The 18,052-nt window shown below is 45.0% G+C and overlaps 1 protein-coding gene across 4 annotated transcripts in view; it reads right to left on the reverse strand.

Annotated features, from left to right (window-relative positions):
* The window catches only part of SAMTOR (S-adenosylmethionine sensor upstream of mTORC1), a 128,863-nt gene that overhangs the window by 58,325 nt on the left and 52,486 nt on the right, over positions 1–18,052 (reverse strand). Inside the window, exon 1 of one of the 4 annotated variants that reach the window (XM_069627908.1) lies at positions 717–3,921. The exons of the other annotated variants lie outside the window; for them this stretch is intronic. The gene's annotated coding sequence lies outside the window, so the exon portion shown is untranslated. Of the gene's footprint in view, positions 1–716; positions 3,922–18,052 lie in introns of those variants that run through there. 4 annotated transcript variants of the gene reach the window in all.

The following is an 18,052-nucleotide window of genomic DNA, read 5'->3' on the forward strand; positions in this document are numbered from 1 at the left end:
AGGGAAGACTGTTGTAGGGCGAATAGAAAGAGCGGTTGGGTAGCAAGAAGGAATCCTACATAATGTTTAGTTCTAATTATATGGTGCTAAAAGCACTGCCTATAACGTAAAAACTATCAGTGGGTCAAGTGAAGATAAGAAGATGGCATGTGTGAGGAAGACAGCCTGCGATGTTTAGCTCTGTGTCTACCTCTCGCATGCGTACACCCTTCCAGCCTACAGATGAGTGGTTTATCATAAGCATAGAGACAAGTAAGCTGGGTGGCCATCTTGAAATGGAATTCATCTGCTGCTTGTCAAAACAAGTCGACCGGCCACGGTGATGGGTATACTTTTTACATTTACAATTAGTTATGCTTTGGAAGAGGTTTCTTTTGTAGACGTTTTATTCACAGGAAGAAAAAACCTTGTTAAAAATCCCAGTTCTTTTTGATGGCAAAGTCCCTCTTTTATACTAATCAGTGTCTTACATATCAGGGTTCGAAATTGAGGGGAGCTGGGAGCTATTTACCTCCTGCTTATAGCCTAGAAGAGCCTGGTTAGCTTGACACCAATAGCTACCAGGAGCTACTTTAGGATCCTCAAGCCAACTGATGCAGAATAAACACACCCATGTGAATTAGTTTGGGACAATCTATAAATAAACATTATGACGCATCCACATTCCAAAGCATTAAGGGGTCCTAAATAATGGACACAATGTTTATCCATCTTACGCGGAAGTTGGGTATGTGGAACGCCATGTACTAGCTCCTTGTCCCGCCATGCTAGCTCCAGGTAGCTTGTTTATGCTTGATACCCAGGAGATGCTTTTACGGGTCCGCATGCAGTATTGCTACAGAGCAGAACTGGTGAGCTTGAGGTATACATGGAACGTATGCTCTGTTCTTAAGCATGAAACGTGCAGGCAAGGACAAGTAGACCTGCTTCTTCAGTTGTCCTAGAAGTAAACAGCAAGATATCATTATAGCTCAAATGTCTCATGGACTTCACGCTATTGGCTCTTTACATCAGCTCGAACTAGCATGTTTTTATGAAGGCCAATGCCCACTTTGCAGGACCATGGCTTGTAGGTAGGTGCCGGGTCTTCGGTTAACCAAATAGTCTCACCTTGCAACAAATTATAACTTAACGCAATGCACGCCCCCTTAAGCATGATGTCAGATCAATATCTATTGCCCAGTTCGGAGGGGTACGATCCTACTTTTTGGCCCTCTGTAAATTCATTGTTGGGGATTACACCGTACTAAAGGACATTGTCAAAGCATTTTGGGCTTGAAGGTGTGCTGTAACGTTATTGAGGACATGTCGGGCGTTGTAAAGATTAAACGCATTTTATGGGTCTATGTAGCAGGTTGTGTAAGCAGCAGTCTGTGCCTCAGCTGCTGATGTAAAACGTTGCAGAAGCTATTAAAATCAGTCTGCACAGACCAACAGTTCGCAACGTAATACAAGTATTGTGATAACTGGCCCTTCAGTCGGCATGTACTTCGTTAATTGCAGTTTCAAAAACAACCAATGCTAAAAACAAAGTGTCCGTAATACAGCAGTCGATTCACGTTTGGGCAGTTAGACATTAACAGCTGCATTAGCATTGTTGCTACAGATTGCCTTCATGTTAGTACCCCTCCCGCTTCTCCCTCTTGGTTAGTCAACAGATACTGCACTAGGGACCCCCAAATGTCTGGAGGTCTAGCATGAAGTGACATGGTGAGAATATGTGTAGATTCCATGTTGCAGCAATAAGCTACATCTTCCAGCCATGCCGATACTTCCACCAAACCATGGGCACCCTTCTTGGGGTGAATAGTAGGAGGAGACCAGCTAGCCTGCGGACTTTGTTTGGGCATGGATTTTATGCCTCCCAATAACAGTGCCAATATAAGTATAGATATTTCGTGAGAATGATCATCTTCACAATCGATACTCGTCCCAGCAGCATGAGAGGAAGGTCCGCCACCTCTACACCGTGTCCTTAAGGGAGCCGACTGCCCTGTTGTAATTCTCCCAGAACAGAATGGGCGGGTCCCACGAAACCTGCACTCCAGATATCTTGTGTTATCCCTCTCCCCATTTGAGTTTGAACTCCTCAGAAAACACTTGTGCGCGCTTTGTAAGAGGGAAGACCACCAATTTACTGCGATTCATTTTTAACTTCAAGAATTCCCCAAATTTAGTTACCTGCTGCATCACTGGAAATAGGTTACGGACGGGGTCACCTAAAACAGTACCACATTATCAGCGTAGAGTGAAATGATCAACTTGTGAGGTCCTAGTTGTATGCCCCCATGTATATGTTACTCCCCAAGAATGGCAGTAAGGGGCTCCAATACTAGGGCAAAAAGCAATGGCAAAAGGGGGAAGCCCCGCCTGGTTCCCCTCTGCATTTCCATCTCCCCTGATGTGGCGCCCAACCGCAATCTTGGCCATGATAGAGGAGCATCACCAGAGAGATAAACCGTTCCACCAGCCCCAGTTTCCAAAGAATGGCAAATAGAAGAGGCCACTCGACAGAGTCGCACGCCTTCTCCACATCCAACAGTACCGCAATTACCCGAGACTCGGGTTCAACCGCCGAGAATTCCAAAAAAGCGGCTTTGTCCATACGTGTTCTCCCAGGAATTAAACCCGACTGATCTGCTAGGACCAGCCCTGGCATTAGAGGAAGCAGCTGATTGGCAAGGACCTTAGCGTACGTTTTTATTATCAACATCGATTAATGAAATTGGCAGATATGACGCACAATCTTCTGGGGGTTTCACTTTTTTATGCAATAGGTGATGGCCCCCTCCCGCATTGGAGAATTTCACGTTCCGCGGATTCCGCATACACCTTGAGAAGGAACGGGGCTAGGATCTGCACAGTCGCTTTATAGAACTCCCCATATTTAGACCCCGGGAGGGCGCTGTGATGGCTGCCAGTTAAGTGACTCTCTGAGCGGGGGAGCCAATCAGTATAGCTCGATATTCTCCAGGAACCGCTGCATACATAGTGTTCTTCTAGATGCATATAGGGGACTATAAAAAGTACAGATGTGTGCAAAGTTAGCTGAAAAAACTAAAATATGCCCACTTCTTATTAACAAAGGATTGATCCCCATCACAACAAGGAAACTTCCTGTGTGCTATTCAATGCTGGCCATTGAGTGCAGAAGCGAGCAGGACGCTATATCCCCAGGACCAGTGTTCACTCCAAGCTGTGCGCATGTGCGCTTGCCCAACTTCCTTCTGGGTGCCACTCAGAAGAATTTCAGCAGCGCACACTGACCATTCCCACCTAATCAAAAAGATGTAATAATGAACAAGGCACAGCAGGAACCTAATATTTGTTTTCTCTCAAAATGAAGCAACATTATATGAAAAATTATTGATATTCTGGTCTAGCCTGTTTACAGTGCCGTACTATGCAAGCTTGACCTTAAAAGCCCCCAAACCCTAAAAGTACAATACATCCACAATAGGTTATTTACCAATATGAAAAGGTTACTGCATGACCAGAAGATATAATTAAGAGATGTCTGCACACACTAACCAAATTATCTCCCCTCCCTACGCACGATTCCTATACTTGACTCTACCACACTTATACCTTATGACTCAAACTCCCCCAACCCCCCGTCCTCATTCAGATAGATTACCAGACAACCTTGACTGCCTACCTCAGCTCTACAAAAGGTTATCAGACTTATACCTACATTCACTTGTTTTATGTTTCGAATATGAATGGCGTTTAAGCACAAGAATGTCTGTTACTCATGGTGCCTTAGCAAAAGCGTCACCCAGAATATGTAGTCCAAATGTCAGCTCAAAAATCAGATACTGAATGACAGTAACCAGGCTACTTCAATGTGTAACCTCATCCCATGATTCCTATTCTTTGTACATGTGTCACACAAACATTTTGAAGCCCTCCCCCCACCCCCTCCGCAAGTCAATGCAATCAAAAACTCATATTAATTTGCCCTCTAAGGAAGGATTTGTTGTAGGCAAATGTCATGCCTACTTTATAAGCAGAGTGCTTGCAATATCATTTATCTGGACTGCAAGGGATAGTGGGTATGAGGGGACTATGCCTGCCATCATTTGTATATAGTAGTAGGGCAAGGGATATACAGATTACTAGAATGCTTTTCACACAATCTGGCACTTTTCCAAGTTTTCAAAGCTCCATGGGGCATAGACCTTAACAAATGATATGCTAACTTAATGCTATGCAAAAACAGTTTCACTGAGCATTTTTTGTAATCCTACCCGACAATTTAAAGGTGGGGTATGTTGCAAACAATCTTGTATACACTTCATAGTAATTGTTGTGCACTTACAGATTCATGGCATTTTCTTAAACTGCACGTAATTTCATGGTGACATTTTAAATGTGTTTTGCATTACAAAGTATTGTGAGTATGCAAATATTGCAGTTAGTATTTTACTGCTACAATCCCTCACTTTGTTTACAGAGCCATGTCAACTGGTATTGGAGGCTAGCACAGGAGCTGGGTGGGATATGGATAGAAGGGCACAGGAGAACACTCCTTTGGGGTGAAAACTAAATCAGCAGTGTTCAAAAACCAAATCATACATTTTGGCAGGGCAGTACAGTGAAAGGAATAGGTTTGTTTTCTGAAGGATAATATACTCTAGGAACAGTCTAGGAAACTGTGTTTTCTGTTTCTTTCTCTGCTCAGCAGCTGAGGGCTTTTCAATATGGTGTTTGTGTTCATTGCCTCTAGCATCCCCATGTATCGTGTTCAACTGATAACAGCGAATTTCATAAGGGGGGGGTCCCCAGTTAAAGAAGCACTCAATCTGTTGTACCTATGAACATTGCTGCTATTGACTTAAAAGGCAAATATGTGATTTTCTTCAAAGGTACTCCAGACAAAATCTCAGTAAGACTCTAGTCGGATTTTGTCTAGGCTGTGGTGAGCAAGGGTGGGCAGAACTGTAAGCTGCATTATGCATCCCGTCATATCACTTCCTATGTCAGGGTTACAAGGAGGGCCCTGATATGATGTTCCTACTCTGAATCAAATGATTTTTCAGGGGGTAAGAAAGTAATTCGCTTTGCCAGAAGGGATATTTCATGTTTATTCAAATGTTCTTTCACCTCATAATTCCTCTTGAGATTGGGCAGTAGTATTTATTGGAGTTTCTACCAATGCCACTGCTCTGCAGGTCACGGATTCAAAAACAAATATCAGTGGAATTTCGTGGGTCGATACAGTGGGTGGGTTCCTATATGTTCATGGTTTGCCATTTTTGTTGGGCACATTTTCCTGTTTTTGGGGAGTAACAATGGATGGTGTATATGCCTCTTAGCTGTAAGGCTAGCTTTGAGAAAATGTCACAACTCACAGGACCACATAATGTGGATAACAGACAGAGACCCAAGAATTCAGATCATATTCTGCGGTGCAGTTATTCAAATGCAATTATTTTCCTCACACACATTTTGAGGCATGTTCTCCTGGCCCTCGAATTACTTAAAGTGGCACATGAATTCCTATTTGCATGGTTTCTGACACATTCCTTTTAGTTGCCATTATTTCATTTGCAAAAATGTTATCCTGTCTGAATTTTTTGACAGCCACATCAATGATAAGTGATTTGCTTTTTTGTAATAAACATGAGATTTTTTTCAAAAGGTTTTTCACACTTTCTGCAGTGTTACCAAATGAATAGCCACAGCTAAACACATTGTTTATCCCGACCATACAGAGATTTTTTTGGGTATACACATTTTCTTCTCTGCACAGGACTAATTTTGGTAAGGAACTATGGCATATCTTGAAGTCATGGACTGGTTGATGAGCTCTCCTTATGACAAAATATATATTTTTTATGAAGCCTATTGGAAAAAGTGATTGGATATGCACCTTATACACTGACTCGTAAAGAATTGCAGAGGTTGGGAAGGAGACATTCTGTTCCAAGCTCTTTGGAGATGGAAGCTCACCAACTACTCATGCTCACAAAGTAGCATACCTCATAATTTAGTTGCGCACATGGAAAAGAGGTTGCTCACAAAAGCTAAGCATTCCTGCACTTAAGGAAAAATAATTAGAGGGAACATTGCCCAGGAACAAGAAGTCAAGGAGCGAACTTTGTGCTGTATGATAGATTCCGGATAAGACCCAAGTTCTATAGATTGTCCCTTATAGTAAACCAATTTTAATATATCCATCCTAACACTTTCCAGGACAGTCGTCCCTCAATTTCTAGTTGAAGCCTTTATTTAGGCCCTATAGACACCAAATTTCATGTTGTGCTGAACTGTACATTGTCACAGGTTTAATGGATCCCCAACTCTGAAAGGAACATTTAACTCGCTGGTTTACACTACCAGCCATTAATTTTATTGACAATATGTGTGCTATACTGGCCTTGGCTTGGTCAGTAAGGGACCAGTGCAAGTTCCAGGCCTTATTGTCCTTATGTTGACCATTTGGTGAGACAGACAATCCCAAAAATACTTCTCGGAGAGGGCCCCATCACAAGAAAAAAAAACTCACCTGACGCACCACACATCTCCTTTCCTGCATATAGCATTTATATAGTTGGCTTAACAGGATAGAAGGGGGATTAGATAAAACATTTTGTCCAACGGCAGTGTTTAGGTTTTGCCGAGAATAAAGCATGGGCTTGTTTCACTCTTGGTTCTACCCTGGGCTTATCAGGAGGAAGTCTATGTTCCAAGACAAACAGCAACAAAGCTAAGAAAAACATGAAAGAAACGCAATACAGCTCTCCCACACTATATACATTGAAAGGTTAAGTGGCACAAGGAAGCATACATTACAAGTTAAAGGCTTGCGTTTCATTACAATGTCGCAGTCCGAACTACACGTTACAGTTTCACGTACAAGACATGATGTTGCTTTGGAAGACGATAGCAGGCATCACCGAGTTCAAAACTCTGCGGAACCGCTCCACTCTTAAAATCGCATGCTTGAGACTCAATACCATGCAAGTGCTAACACTCCTGGTCCCATGGGCCATTGGTGCAATTTGCACTTTTTACTAAATGAACCCAGTGTAATTCCATTCACACAGCCTAATTAAACGGACAAGACGCCATACAATGCACATATCTGGAGCACTGATTACAGGTTTGACAGAAGTGGCGTAATTAGCTTCTTTTACCCTCTAAAAATTAAGCCAATATTATGGTGCGACCCTTGATGCCACCTGCACAACTCAGGTGATTTGGTCAGAGAAGTTGCTCAAACAGTACCATCTGCAAAGGTTGCCTCTGCTGTACTGATGCCTCTGCTGTACTTCTGCCTGATATGCAGACTGCCGTTATAAGAAAACAATGTATTTTTGTTTACAGAAACCGGTAGCGATAAAGAAGAAGAATAATATCTGGTTTTATATAGCGCTACAAACCCTGCAGGCAACTAAGGACTGAAATAACAGATATCATTATCCCACTGCATGATACTCCACTTATCGACCTTCGGAAGGATGAAAGGCTGAGTTGGCCCCGCCGAGAATCGAACCTCTGAACAGGTTATGAATAGATGTCAGAACCAGCGCTCAGCTCGCTCTATCTGACCGGCTATGGAAGGTTTAGGTTTAGATTGCAAGGAAAAAAATACCCATTTCTTAATTAAAATCTATTTTTACTCGTCTAAAACTAAACCCATCAGAAATCTAAATTTGACTCCCTAAAAATAATTTCACTACGCCGTTAGGAAGAATTCTCATAAATGTGCCAATTCCTCCCACCTAAGAGGCCTCCAGCTCTTAACTTTGGGACTTTGAACTTTTAATTCTCTGTGTTTTACTCTTGTGTTTTCGTCGGTTATGGAGTTTTAGACAACTCCATAGGCATCATCTTTTCATGTGTGTTACACAGCACCCTCAGTGCAGTAACACAGGGAAGCCTTTCTAGGCTGTCCCAAGTTATAAATACCTTTCCTGTGATAAACTACTGTTTCCCAGAGAATGTAAAGTTAAATTGACTTTTCTAGGCTTTTTTAATTCCTAGACCCAGCGCACACTATCTTACAATAAAGTGCTGGAGGGGTTACCTAGTATCTCCTGTGTCTAGAAACCCATGCAGTAGTCAAATGCTATCCTTTCCTATCGAAATGGCTGCTGGCAGTGAACTACCATGATTTTTCCTGACCGCGAACACTAGTAGCGTTAAATCGCGGGAGCCATGTTTGTCAAGATGGCGTCTGAGCCTCCTTTGTTTAAACGGGTCCCAGTCTTTTTTCACCATTTCTTTTTGGAAAGGGCCTTCTAGAGAGTTTGTCTGTGCGCCAAACTAGGTTTGGTCCCTTTGTTTCTAGGCCTTTGGCGGGTTTCAGGACTGAAGGTCGCCTCTGGCACCTGAGTGTCTGGGGTGGGCAGGAAGCGAGGGAGGTGCCCGAAACACCCTGTGTTTAGTCTCCTAGGAGACCCAAATGCACTCTGGCGTGATTGGCTGGCAGACTTTCCAGCAAATACAGCCACCCTGCTGGGTGAGTGGCAGATGGGAGAAAACTGTTTAGGCGAGTCTCTTGGCTTGGAAGGCAGTCGACCACTGGAATGAAAGGACCGAAGACTAACTGGAAGAGGACGGCTTCTGCAACTACTGGACCTTTGGTTTGCCCGGTGGAGCCCTGCTGCAGGTCAGAACCGCTAAATTCACCTTGACAGAAAAGCCCTTCATGGACGACTTCTTCCTTTGAGTTGGTAAAACCAATCAACTCATAAGCCACCTGGACACCATTCTCGGAGCTGGTTGTATTTTCCTCAGAGTGCTGCAGGAAACCAAATAGCCAGGGAGAAGGACACCAGTTTGTGCCCATGAAGACAGCTACCAGAATCAAAGAATTGCCAGTTTGCTAGCTTTGTGACCAGTCCCCGTGCAGTGCAGGAGTCCCCAGACATCCTCCCTCTTGTCCCCACGACTGAGGCTCAGGAACAGCAAGATATGCAGGAACAGAAGTCTTCAGGTGCATCTTTTTCTTCAGTATAAGGTACTGTGAAAACTTACCTCTCACTGCGAAAGTTTGTGAAACTTTAGCAACTTGCAAGCCTAGTCAGCTTGTGACCCGACATATAAAAACTTCCGAGAAACATGGCAAAAACTTTCCGTTTATCTAAACCGTTTTTACCTATAAAAGACATTAGCCCATTGACTTTGTCCTACCTATTGCATTGGATCAACTCCTCTGGTGAATTCAAACTATTTGCACTGTTTTAAAGTAACACTACTATTCGTTTTATTAACTTATGCCTTTTTGATCCTACTTCAAAGTAGTTTAAATGTTTCAGAACCGGTTAGTGTGAAGTATTGTAGTATATTTTTGTGTGATATTGATTGTCTCCATTTAGTGAATGTGTTCTAAATGACTGTAATAAATTATTAAGTGTACCAAGAAACCTTGAGTTTAATTGTCTATTTCAATACTTGTAATTGTAGACCTCTGCGTAACCTCATTACAAGCTCACATTCCCTCTTGAGATAAGCCTGGCTGCTCAGCTTGCTGCCAAAAACTGTGTGGTACAGACTTATACCAAAGGTTGGTTTTGCTTACACCTGAAATTCTAGTTGCGGGTAGTGGTCCCAAAGGGTACTGCATACAAACTGTGCCTAACACCCTCTTCCCCAAAACAGCGAGCAAAAAAAAGTAAATAAAATAAAAAACCTGCTGCCCTGCTTGTAATTAAAAACAAATAACTAAAAAGCTTCTTCATTAATTATGACCAATGCAATGCAAAAATGATTAGGGAGCAAACACTCAGCTAAAAGATACTAGATGCCAAGAAAAGGAAATATGGCAAAATGTTAAAGTTGCATAAATCCAGGCTGAAAGCAAAAACTCAGAAGCAAGTAGAAGGAGGATTTAAACCAAGTAGAATGAGGATTTAAACCAAGAAAAAGCTAAATGCAATAAAAGCTTTATTAACCAGCCATCTGCCATCTGAATAACCGACATTCAGCCAAGCTACAAAACATACCCTCACCACTGGTGAGCGATAACTCTTCGATGTGTGCCCGAGCAGAACTAGCATTTACACCAGGGAGTGAGAACAGGTATTGCAGACTAGAAGCCTGATGAGTACTTTTATCTGACATGACCGCGATCCCAATTATGCCTTATAAAGCTTTGAAAAGGAGGTAGGTCAAGTCGTCTGGAACAGTTGCACCAATAAAAAATGAGAAGTAACGTTGCGCTTTGAAACACTTGTAGGCGCATTAATATATCAGAATACTAGCCAAAAGCTTGCCAGAATGTTCCAATTAGAATGTAGCTATTTGTCCATATGCCTTTTACAGAGCCCTTGGCATTCTTGTTTAAGTCATCCAATTCTATTTTTATGAATTTTCTGTGCATATTCTTCCTGTCCTTTTCCAGAATGTGTTTCTTTGCTGCCAAGTGAACATCATAATGTCTGTCCTCTGTCTCAACTCATTTTGTTGTCCTGGACTTCCCCTTTTAAGCCTCTAATCCCCGAAATCTAGAGGATGCAAGGAATCGGCTCTTAATGAGATATTCACACTGTCAATCAGAGGGACCTCGACGCGTGAGGGATTTTGGGTACACTACACGTCACATTAGGGATAGTGTTACAGTCACGCCCATGTCGCCATGCCCTTTCGATCTTTGAAAGAAAAATGCAATACTCTGCAATTACCACTAGATGTCGGACTAGATGCACAGCATGTGAATCTAAGCAGATATCATCAGAAATGCCATTACGGTGAGTAATGCACGTCATTCACACTGCCAATACGTGCAACATTTCCATTTGGGACAGGAGAGAAGCGCCCAAGCGGTGGTCAAAGACAGCAGCATTTGGGGAAGGTTCTAGCATGTCGGACAAGTTCCAGGTATCTAAAACCAACTTATGTGCAAGTACTAACCTGTTTGTCTTTATGATCACATTTCCCTTTGTTGTTACCACTACAGAGGTTTACATTCTATAGGTAAACTTAAAGTGACTTATCTTCCATTGCCAGTTAGTCGCATAGTTTAACAAGTGCTCGCAGAACCATGTGCAATGCTCTCAAAGATGAAGGGGCAGTAGTTGAAACCGCATGAAGGTGTCTCCCAACAAAGGATTGTTTAAATTGTTATCCAACGGGAGGATACCCTTGTTGTTTAAAATGCCCCTAAAGGATTGTGTAAATTGTTATCTAACAGAGGGGGCGGGGGGAGGGTTGATACCTTTGTTGGTTAAAATGCCCCCCCTCTTAGCTTTGGTTATTGAGACAAACAATGAACAGCGTCATACATCTCATTATTTCTGTGTTCCATGGCAGCAATATCTTTTGCAAGACCCTCTGAACACGCCAGTGAAAGGGACGGTTTTCTCTACATTTGAGTTTTTAAAGATACTACCCTATTGTCCAATTGAAACACACACAGTATAGGAGTTGCTGTTTGACAGAGTTACTTAAAAGGGAGGGAGAGCAAGGTTTGGTACTAGTATTCCCCGGTTTGAAATATGCTGCCATTTTCCCATACAAATCTCTTTTGCACTGACAGAGGCATTTGACGTTTGGCGCTCTGGTTTCAAACCTAGTAGTTTACATAGAGTTTTCCCAAGTTTCTACAAAGTTTCCCCTCATCAGAGACTTCCCCAACAGAGTACCTCGCCCTTACATGTCCGAAGGGCGGGAGTAGAAAGTGTAAGAGCATGCTGCGCTCTAGTGTTTCTCATGAGCAGTAACGCTAGGGAGCGGATACCATGAGCCAACAGCCACACATGCACTCAGTGATGCGATGCTGCAACACCACGCCTAAAAAATAAGGCTGGCTTCCCGCGCAAGTGGGAACTCGCCCAAGAACGAGTAACCAGCCTCCTGGTTTTATTGGCATCAGAGACGCGGGCGAGCAGCATGAAGGCCTGCATCTTTAGACCTATGGCCTACTCCATTACTTTATAGCGCAGAGTACCCTCTCCTTTGCCCAGTACCTGGGGGGGGGGGGGGGGAGTCAGGCGAGGCACACGATTATCAACACCTGCTGGGTGTTGATCTTCCCCCAGCTCATCTCGACATAATTGGCAACGAAGGCGAGATGGCTGGGTCAGATGAAGTACTGCCTCCGATAGCGCCTCCAAACACCCCGCACAGCAAGAAAACCAGGGCCTTCCTCAATCCCCATAGAAGAATTTGACGTGCAATCAGTACTAGGCCCAAAAAAGTCTTTGTGGATAGAAAGGAAGGCGTTATACTTCGATAGCACGCAAGATTTCGAGGGACATGGGAAAAAAAAATAATACCCACTTCTCTTTTATGCAGGCCAGGGGGTGCGTGAAATATTTAAGATGCTGAATACTGTTGGGGCATTATACAGGGAAGCCAAGCAAGTGCTTTTACTTCAGCCCGCAGGCCAACGTGGACTTCAAGAATTTTCAGCCGAGTTAAGCCGGGCAATCACTTCTAAAACCAATTGGCACCTTCCACACCACAACAATTGGCCTTGACGTGCACGCGGTTCATTGAGACTGATGAAGCGAGGGTCCAAATGTTACAAGGGTGCTGCTCCAAAACACTGCAACGTCAAATTCTAAGAGCCAGGCATTGTGCTACAGTGCATTTTGGAACTAGGCTGATCCCATGAGCTCACTGAAGAGAGGGCTGGGAAGATGGATGCAGCATTGCAGACGATCAGCCTTCAAGAAGTGCAGGCGATTGAAAAAAAGCAAACAGCGAGCTCAATCCAGCCACCAATCAAACAGAGAGAAAGAACAAAGACTCCCTCAAAACAGAAAATCCTGCGATTATTGTATCAGATGTCTTCCTCACTGAGGACTTTGCCCTCTGTAGGGAGCAGAGTGTGGCCACATAGGTGTGAAAGGCAAGCATGTTTGTACAAACATCACAGCCACCAAGACCACAGCAGGACAATGTGTGCCATATAGAAACAGAGACCAGATGACTCAGAGGATGATCGAGACGCGTTTCTGATCTCGGCTCTAGACAAGAAAATCAAACAAAAGAAAGTAGCCCCATTGTCGAATCATCATAGAAGGTAATCACTGGCACAGGAAACTCAGTCAACGGGATGAGCACAGCACAATTCACAAGCATGAAACCTCATCAAACTCTAGGCCTAACGAAAGTGTGCATCTTTGCATATGGCCACGGCACACCTACTCCATTGCAAGGAACCACAGAGGGGAAGGTCTAGATTACTGACACGGCTATGCTGTTAAATTGTGATAATATTGAAGACCTAGGACTGGGGAGGCTTGCCTTCAGAATTCATGCGGCAGACATCGAAGAGTTTCTGGACAAGAATAGGGTGCTTGCGCACACACAAAGTTGGGCTTAATATTGACCCTACGGTTTAACCCATTACGCTTAAACACCGACAAATTCTGTATCACCATGGTCAAATCAGAGCTACGCAAGACAGAGGTGGCAGGGATCATAGAGCAAGCATGAAGCGCCAACCCGTGGGCGTCACCCATCGTGGTCGTCGGAAAATACGAGGTTCAGAAGAGAGAATTTGCGTGGATTTATGCCACCCGGATAAAGCCGTGAAGTACGAGACACACCAACTCCAAACATTGATGACCTCCTGGCGGACATACGGGGGTTGCAGTTCTTCTCAAAACTAGACCTACGAGTTGGATACCACTCCACAAAAGATTGTTGTTAAATTACAACCTTCTCATCACATGTAGGACTACACCAGGTTTCGAAGTCTGAGCTTCGGCATATCATCAGTGGCTGAAGCGTTCCCGTGTACCGTGGAGTAATTGCAGGTATTGCCGGAGTAATAAACATCAGCATATGACAAACATATGCCCTGATTGAGGGAAGCCTGTGTAGGATCAGGGAGCATGGCATCATGCAAAATCATGACAAATGTGAATTCCTAAAAGACTTCCTCGAATTATTGAGCTCCATCTTCCACAAATCAGGCATATCTGCAGACCCAAAGAAAGTCAATGCCATCAAATTGGCTACCACACTGAATAACCAATCCGAGATGCAAAGCTTCTTCTGTATGGGGGAACTACTGCAGGAGATTGATCCCCCACGTGGCAACCACATCTGAACCTTTACAGTGGTTAACTAGAGCTTCTGAACCCTGGAAATTATGTGCTCTCCAACAGGAAGCTTTCAAAGCTACCAAAAAGGCATAGTCCAGATCATTCGTTGACCCCCCCCCCCCAGAAACCCACTGAACTTGCCGATGCCAACCCAACCCTCATGGCTTAAGCACAGTGTTGATGCAGAGGGTCTCGAAAGATGAAATTATGCCTATTGCTTTTGCATGCCCGGCCCGAATGTCCCCAGAGTCTAGGTACTCGCAAATTGAGAAGGAAGCCATCGCTGTCCCACGGGGTTGCTGTCCCTCACGTCTCTACATATATGGGAGACAGTCAAAGTGCTAATAGACCAAAAACACTTTAATTACTATTTTTTACGGATCATCTCTGCGCCCTCCCCGCATATCGAGAAGTGGACCCACCAACTCGATGAGTTTGACCTCTCCATCAAACACCATGTTGGGGCAAGCAATCCTGCCAACTGTCAGTCAGGTCGACAAGAGCAGCGGCAATCAGTGAGTTGAGGGCCGCAACACGGCTAGAAGCTCATGTGAACATGGTCACGGAAGACACCCTTCCGAATGCCCAGACTATCGGATATTCGAGAAGTCTATCCACGACAAGTGTTTCACCAGCACCAATGCGGCGCGAATGTAGGGGAGGTGGCCAAACTTTCTAAATGAGCACTGCAACAGAACAGAGGCAGTTCAGTGACAACAGAGAGGGAACGGTCTTTTATTTCCATCACAGGGTGTATTGCTAAAAGGGCTCTAGCATTGTCATTCCAACCTTGCTAACCAACAGGTGGTGCCCCTGGTTTAAAAGGGACATCAAGGTGTCAATAGGACAAAGTCTGGTTCCTGGAGCTGGAGCCTTCAATTGAGGCAATCATATCAAGATGCATCCCATGTCAGTTGGAGGGACTCACCAAGCCTCCGGTCCAGATTCGATTCATCCCATGCCCCGAGAGAGTGGAGACCGTGGGAGGGGGCGAGTGCAGGCTTTGGATCGTTACCCAATGGAAAATACAGCTTGATAATGATTGACACATTGCCCTACTAAAGCAAAAGTAGAGATTGTGGATTCCACCACAGCATAAGCTGTCATCTTAAAACTTGAGAACATTTCCCCTATGCATGGCCTACCTGTAGCGTTCAAGACAGATAACGGACCTCCGGGGATCAGATGTGAAAGTGTTTTGGAGAGGTTAAGTGTACACCAGAGAAAAACTCTGTGCTGGCCGCAAGCAAACACCAAGCTGTCTAAGAGAACACCGAGCAAGACGCTGCGGACTGCAGTGGAGGATCAGTTGGACCGGAGAGGGCAGACCATCAGTTCCTAAGGCAGTATCACTCCACTCTGCATTCAGCTACCCGTATGATGCCAGCACTCGTGCTGATGGTAAGAGTGCCAAGAACCACATACCAACAACACCTGACTGGCTGTCTCCACTGTTTGATAATTAAGCTTATTTGGACCAAAGGAGAAAATGTAATGAGATCAGGAGGAGAAGGGCGTGCCAATTGTCAGACATTGATGAAGTTCTTGTCAGGAATACCAGACTTAAAAACAAGTTCACACTTACTTTCAATCCATTCCCCATGAGAGCTACAGCTCAGGAGAGAAGCATGATTACAGCAAGCTGAAAGACATCTATCGTACGTATTTCGTCCCATTTCAAACACCTACAATAGAAATCATCTGCGTTGAATACCGAGGGTCAGCCAGTGTAGGCCCTCCCCACCTACTCCAAGGCCGCGAACTATCATTAGTTTGAACAGGAGATCTGCAAATAAAGAGTCCACCTTGGACAGACAAGGCGACACAAATGGGCTAAAACAACCAGTGGTAAAAGAGGCTCTTTTGTCACTCCAAGAGATCCGCCAGACCTCCTGTATACTTCAAGTACTATGTGTATGAGTAATCTCAAGAAAGACGTATGGGCTATTTGAATGTTTATTGGAAAGAAGAAGGGATAGAAGAGCACACTGCGATCTAGTGTTTCTCATACGCGGTACCACTATATTAGCAGGTACCGCGTGCCGACAGCTACGCCTACAAGCATGCATGTGGTGATGCGATGCGTGCCACCACACTTAATAAAACCAGCCCTACGTACGTGCCACCACACTTAATAAGGCCAGCGCGGAGTTCGGGCAGAGTTCCAGTCTGCTCCAGTCCGCGCCAGGACAAGGCTCCAGAGTCGAGCCCGGTCTAGGAGTCTAGGAGTCTCAAGGTAACTCCTGCTACTAATCTGTGCCCGAAGTTTACAAACTACCAGCCGCCCTCTTCCTTTACCTTTCCTTTCCCCACCGGTCCCCCTACTTCCCTACTCCCCTACTCCTACCCCCCCCCCTACCCTCCTACTGTCTCTTTCCTCTTTGCTTTTTTAATTTCTACGCACCAAACACTCCCACCTTTCATTCCTTCACTCCTACCCTCATTGTGATCCGTCCCCCCCCCCCTTTTTCCCATTTCCCATTTCCCCTCACCATGGAGGAAGATCCAGACCAGCGCAGGCTTAGAAGCAAAGTGCGTAAGAACTTATGCGCACCACCGGCCGCCCCGGCCTCAGCTCATTCACAGCAGTCGAGGTCCCTGGCGACGACCGCTGCGCTGCTGTCCCCTGCCTTGACTCCTCGTGAAGATTCCCCTCTTCCCCTGTTGAGCCAATCTGAAGGAACTGCTACAACTTCTGGGCTACAGCCACCGGCCCCCACTAGGCCCGAGCCTCGGATCGTCCATAGGCACCCTACAGTGCACAAAGGCGGACAAGCCAACGCCACAGCAACGGCCAGCTATACGACTCCAGCCTCTGACGCGACCCGCCCTCGTACCGCCTCGGCGAGTGACTCGTTCTGTGCAGGGACCGGAGGGTCCCGGTCAGTGGGTCTGAGGGAGCTCGCGCTAGCTAGCTCATCTGATACAGTCTGGCCGGATTTTGCTGTATCAGACGGCATGGCGGAGCTGAACAACTTGGCGGCGCCATTAGACACCTCACTCAACTTGACTCCGACCAACAAGCCGTCACCTGTGCCTGACCTTCGCTCCGAGCCTCCATCACGCACATCCAATATATCCATCGAGGCGATGATCCATACAACCATGGCCGATCCCAGGAACTTACCGGATAAGGCGGAAAAAAAGCACTCAGCCTCCGCACAGGACCCAATGGCGCTCAGAAAGGCGCCGGCCCTGATCCCAGCCAACCCCGCACAAGCAGCCGATATTGAGCTCAGCACTTTACAAGACAATATATTCACGGCTGAGTTTCCTTTTCTTATCCCTTCTCCAGATAAACAACTCCAGCCGCAAAAGAAATCTAAAGACACATTAACGAACTCTCTTTCAGAGCTAATAACTGACACAGACTCAGACGAGGACTTCATTTCCTCGGACACTGCTTCGCATAAAAAACTGCTCCCCCAACCTAAAAAAAGACCACCCTACAAAAATCAAGCCAATACAAGAACGAAACCTGTGCCAGTGACACAATTGCCCAATAAACCGGTGGCACCAACAAAAAAAACAAAAAAACATCAAGCCCTGAGGTCTGTATCAACAAAATCTACCAGGCACCCAACAAGTGAGGCACGACCACAGCTCCGGAAAAAGAGAGGTGAACCCAAACTCTCTTTACCTACGCCTCTCTTGTCATCTGCTCTGTTAAATTTCTTCAAGAACCAAGGGAAAAGAAAATTATCCACCGACTCTGAGCTGTCAGACGCGGAAATTTTAGAAGCATTTGACGAAGCAGCACCTGCCCTAAAAACCAGAAAAATTGTGGATACTGAATGCCCCCAGCCACCTATTTGCTCTCCAGACCCGAGCCAAACCTTAATTTCCAAAAGCAACTTACAAGATCTTCCGATACCATCTACGTTGTCCCCCGAGCGGTCTCATTCTGTTCCACTTATCGTCGCTCCAGACAACCAAACTGAGAAGTCCCCCTCTAGAAACTCGGAACCCAGTTCACTTTCTTACTCAATACTTAAAGATTGCCCGGCAAAGCAGGGTCTCTTGGGCATTCTAGACCTATTACA

This window comes from Ambystoma mexicanum, chromosome 12 (genome assembly GCF_040938575.1).
Source record: "Ambystoma mexicanum isolate Mex_15411 chromosome 12, UKY_AmexF1_1, whole genome shotgun sequence".
Lineage (NCBI taxonomy): Eukaryota > Metazoa > Chordata > Amphibia > Caudata > Ambystomatidae > Ambystoma > Ambystoma mexicanum.